Raw genomic sequence first — 5,474 nt, 5'->3', positions numbered from 1 at the left:
TTTTTATTTTAAAAAAATGAACTTTAATAGAATAGTAAAAATGGGTTTTAAACATATCAACTGATATCCTGAAATACTGAAAAAGTTGATTAAAGTTTTTAAAGCGAAATGTTTCAATTTGGTACGCTTAAAACATGAAAAAATTAAATTTAAAAGATTATAAGGCAATTTTTTACATGCTTAATGATTTTTTTAGATTTCAGGCAAAATTCAGATAATTTAAAAATATTTTCAGGAATTTAAGATGTTTTCAATAGATCAGAAATATTTAAAAACTTGAAAACATTTCCGAAAATTTATTAAATATTTCTGGATTTCTTCCAAGTTTCTAAAAGGATTAAAGTAAATTAAAAAATTCAAGAGAATTCTAAAGAATTTAAAAGAATTCGGGGTTAATTCCAAAAATATAAATTCTCTTCAAAGCTTTGAAACCCTAATCATTTCAAACGCAAGAAGTAATTAATGACTACAAAATAATTCAGGTTAAATTCTAAAGAACCTAAATGAATTGGGGCAATTTTAAGAATCGGAAAAAATTGATTGATTACATTAAATTTTGAGTAAATTCAGATAAATTATTGACGAATTAAGATATTTCGAATAATTTAATATCATTAAAAACTTGTTTGTAATCTTTTAAAATCAGCTAAATTATTTTTAATCCTTTAAGCCCCTTTAAAATGCTTCAAAGCTCTTACAAATGCTAAGGAATTTAAAAAAATACAATAAAATATTTCAAATCCTTGGATCATTTTATCATTTTGTCATCAGGATCATTTAAATTAAAATTAAAAAAAAAAAATAATAAATCCATTGAATTGAGTAGAATAGAATTATATATAAAATGTAAGATAATTTCAAATGATTTAGGATAAATTAATAAGAAATCAATATGGATTCCAAATATCTTCAAATCTTCCAAACTCTACAAAATACCTCACTTCTCATGAATAAATTCTTTCAAATCCACTATAATATTATAAAATCCCGTAAATTCTATGATGATGTTTTCTGAAATAATGGAAAATGTATTAAAATACACTGTGAGTTTTAATATCCCTTAAAATCATTGAAATGATCGGAAATCTTATAAAATAACGTGAATTCTTTTTAAATATTTTAAAACCTCATACGCCCAGTAAAATCGTTCAATGTCTTTTCAGAAATTCCAGAAAGTTCTATATCCTAAAATATTTAAAAAGCTTTAAAATCACTTCAAAGTAATAAAATTGTTATAAAAATTTCCTTGGCATCTTTTAAAACTCTCTGAAATATTTCAAATTAAAAACTCGTGAAATGCTTTAGAATTTTTGAAAATAACCTAAAATCTTAAAAATTCCTTCAAATTATTGAAATCTATAAAAAATTTCTCGGAAATCTTGATAAATAACCTAAAATATTTAAAAGAATTCAAGACAATTAAAAAATAACTATATACCTGAAATGAATTATCTTATTCAATGAAAAGTGACCAATGTGATCTTTTCATTGGAAAAAGTGACTAATAGTGACTGAATGGCAGCCCTTATTATTTTGTACAGTTACTTCTTACAGAAATTCTCTGATTTTGGCTATATATTTTAATGTGCCTGACTCAAATAGGGTATCCGTAAGGACTAAATATTTAAAATTGGGCCCTTAACTTTAGGGACCTTAACTGAATATAGGGTACAATATGAGATATAGAGACCGGTCTGTAAGCCCTGAGTAACGAATATCATGTTTGGTAAATTTAAGATTTCAGCTTACCAAGTTTAGATAAAATTCAGATTCTTCCTAAAATAATCAGTTTAAATCACGTATCCGACATAACATCTTAAAGGTTTTTCAGTCGAAAGTTATTTTTCTTATTCAATTTCAGGTTCAGTTACAATGAACATTTTAAGTGACCAACGTATTCGGGTTGCAGACACTGAAAAAATAATTCAATTCTTTCATAACAACAATTACAGAGGCATAATAAATTATAATGTATACCACTTTTCAAATTGCGAAAAAACACAAATGATATACCTTTCAGCAAAATTGGAGATAGAAATCAACTGTCAAGAGTGTGCCAGTGAAGTTTTTAATTTGCAGGATGCATTAAACAATATAGAGTTTATGAAACATCTCTATTATGTCGATGAGGAAACACGAATATTATGCAGAATAACATTTTAATGTGTTTTTATTTTAAATCTCTCATTCAGAGTCAGTTTTAGCTCATTTCTTCATTAACCAATATTCCTTGATTGAAGAAACTGAAAACAGAATAACATTCGTTAAATACAAACAAGAAAAATTACTCAATAATACCAAAATATTATGCACTTCATTTTTAAAATTAAATTCAAGCTAGTAAGTGGAAGATTTACCTGTAGGAAAATTGGAAATAGAAATCCGAAATCAAGTGATCAGACGTATTGTTGAACATTATACGTGATTTCAAGTTTTACATATATGAATCAGCGAATGCAAATTTGGAATTTTGCTTACATTAACCCAATTCAATTCCAGAGTTATAGGGCCGTTTCAAATTTCCCTTCGTGACAAGATCTTGCAACGTTTGTAATCCAACAAAGGAAGGAGTTTCTAATCACTATGTCTAGTAATTACATTCTTATAATTAATGTAATGAAATTAGCACCAGGTGCAGAAGAGTGACATAAAGAAGCTCGCACTTACAAATTGTCTGACGGAAGTTGATGACAAAAATAGGTTACATTGCATATAACACAAAATAATTTCATATGGAATAATACAATATTCAACTTTTAATAACATAACTAGTACAATTTCCAAATAGGGAGACCGATCATATAACGTAATATGTGCACACACACTTAGTTTCTCAGTATAATTATAAAAAACATATGGCTTAAAGAAACAATTTATTTCAAACGCCAATACCTTAGAATGCGATCAAAATATCATAATCTCTAGGCCGGAAGGATGCTTGTTGAAACAAATGGAATTTCCTCTTAAATTTCAGGTTAAAATCAATTGAATTTGTCTCAAAAAGAATATTTTTGCAGAAATCATTATCCTTTTGCGACAAACTTTACATAATTTTGCAAACAAATAATTATATTTGTGTAAAAAAGATATTCCTGTCGCTGAAAAAAAACTGGAAAGTGGATGCTTTTATTTCACGACAACTTTTTCTCTGCGTGACTTATCAAATACATCAACAATGATTACTTATAATTTAAGATAACAATAGTTCAATATGAGCTAATAACAAACTTGATATAATCTTCAAGGATTTGCTTTCTTTTTCTATCTTAGTATATAATGCCTTGGTAAAGACTTGATGTCAAGCAGAAACATGTTGGTAATTTTTTAATAAAAATGTAATCACCAAAAACGGTACAGGCTTTAACAAAAGTTTGGTTGCCGAAAAAATATATTTATTAATCCCTTATATTTTCGCAACAAAAGAAAATTGTATTTTAAATCTTTCATTACAGTAATCGAGACGAATAACATTTTTTCGTATAATTGAGTCAAACAGAATTATAAAAAATGTAGAGTAGTGACACGTGCCATAACATGGATACAAATGTAAAAACACCAATATGTCAAAATCTGGAATATTGTTTATTTATGAGGTTATAACGTTAGGCACTTACTGTTATACTTTTCCCTAACTTATTTTTAAATAAAACTTCAAAAATGTAAAAAGTAGCAAACTCTACTCCGCCCGTGCAGAAATTTCTCAACTTATTCTCGAGTTCCGATCTGGGCCCGATCGGATTTTCCACATGTGGCCGCAAGGGTACAGATGGTGTGGCTCGCGTCAGAACCACGTCGGGTCGGGTTAGGTTAAACAAGATTATCTCCAATTTTCTGGATTTGTAGTGATATTGTTTTTCTTGTATCGAACTTAAAATGCCAAAAGCAAAAAGTAGATTGAGGTTATGAAATCACAGAATTGTTGGTGCGATTTCTTATATCCGCAATGAAGGCAAAGGTAAGATTTAATTCGCTAGAATCAACATCACAATTTATTTTTTGCTTCTGAAGATTGTTATTTAAAAATATTTATAATTAAAATTCATTTGTGGGTGTGTGTGTACTAGCTCTAAATTTGAACATTGTTTGTTAAAGCATAATAGTATTCTTTTAAATTCAAACTCTTACACAGTAAACCCTTGGAATAAATTTTATCTTTCAAAAATATAAAAACGTTGCATCACGTTTATCTGACGAAAAATAAAATTTATCTGAAAACAAGATAAAGTTTATCTGACGTAAATATTTTTTTGACATAGGTTATATGTCAGACTAGTGTAGAATTTTGAAAGTAAGCTATAATGCATAAAGTATATTGAAATTTATACACACACACACATATATATATATATTTGAAATTTTACCAATTATAGAAATAAGAAATTAAAGGGGCCATATCTGGGCCAGATCGAGCCTCCATTTTGTATGTCCAGATTTGGGCCCTGTCGGGTAGGGCGTTTCACTGACAGTCTGGCGCTAGATAGATTACCCTATCGGGCCCACATTTTTCTTGATCGGGGCCCAACCGACGTACCACCAAAATTTCTGCATGGGCAGGACCGTTTCAGGAAATTGCCCTGTTCTCCCTACTACAACAAGGTTTTTGGTCGAATCCAGACCGGGCTACCCATGGTCAAAAACCGGTCGGGAGCCGACCGAGCTAAATTTTACTCAAATTTCGTTCTGTATAACAGAAATTTACATACGAAATGGATCTTTTTAAACGTTTTTCAAAATGAAGATAGCACACCTTTCATATGAAGAACACATGTTATTCATAGTATAACATGCGAATGTAAACAAATTTATGTAAGACAAACAAAAAGATGCATTATTTATAGAATTAAGGAGCATACAAACGATTGTAAAAAATATTATAGACGTACAGTGGTAGTTACGCATTCACATATATATGATCATAACTTACATTTTTTCAAAAACTAAGATTCTTAGTTATGAGACTATTAAAAAAGGAGGCATTTCAAAGAAATGTTTCAAATTGTGAAAGACACTAACTCAATTAACAGAAAATCAGATATAGAATACATTAGCAAAATTTATCATAGTCTTATTTTATTATCTAATAAATTTTTAACAATATTTTAGTAACATACACATAGTATCACTTTTCCACGAAAGCATTAAATTCAAATATTCGCGCATTACGCTTTTTTATGCTCCACTCACTTATTTAAGATATAATACCCATTATATTATAGCACACCTAACCCTTCTTCACAAAAGTTACATACTCCACGGTGTGCTCTATTTCAAAAACCCGTCAGTTCTCCCTAGACGTATAGAAAACTAAAGATAGAGCATATCCTTTTATTTTCTATAATGAAATCTATTTCTGAAAATCCTGTAGAGGATAAACTCTAAAGTTAAACACGATATTCTTTAATTACATCTATAAAATGATTTTACATTGTATCATATGTACTCCATACTATAATGTCTTACAACAAACTGTGGTA

At 28.6% G+C, this 5,474-nt stretch overlaps 1 long non-coding RNA gene across 1 annotated transcript; it reads right to left on the bottom strand.

The window, feature by feature from the left end:
• Positions 1 to 1,757: 1,757 nt before the first annotated feature.
• LOC117176838 lies at positions 1,758 to 3,650 on the bottom strand. Its single transcript, XR_004467626.1, has 3 exons — positions 2,358 to 3,650; positions 2,014 to 2,243; positions 1,758 to 1,912 (listed from the first exon to the last, which is right to left on the bottom strand). It is a non-coding gene; the product is annotated as an uncharacterized LOC117176838 (long non-coding RNA).
• Between the last annotated feature and the right edge of the window lie 1,824 nt (positions 3,651 to 5,474).

This window comes from Belonocnema kinseyi, chromosome 7 (assembly GCF_010883055.1).
Source record: "Belonocnema kinseyi isolate 2016_QV_RU_SX_M_011 chromosome 7, B_treatae_v1, whole genome shotgun sequence".
NCBI classification, from domain to species: domain Eukaryota; kingdom Metazoa; phylum Arthropoda; class Insecta; order Hymenoptera; family Cynipidae; genus Belonocnema; species Belonocnema kinseyi.
The sequence above is the reverse complement of the archived record's forward strand: the minus strand, read 5'-3'. Positions and strand labels throughout refer to the sequence as shown.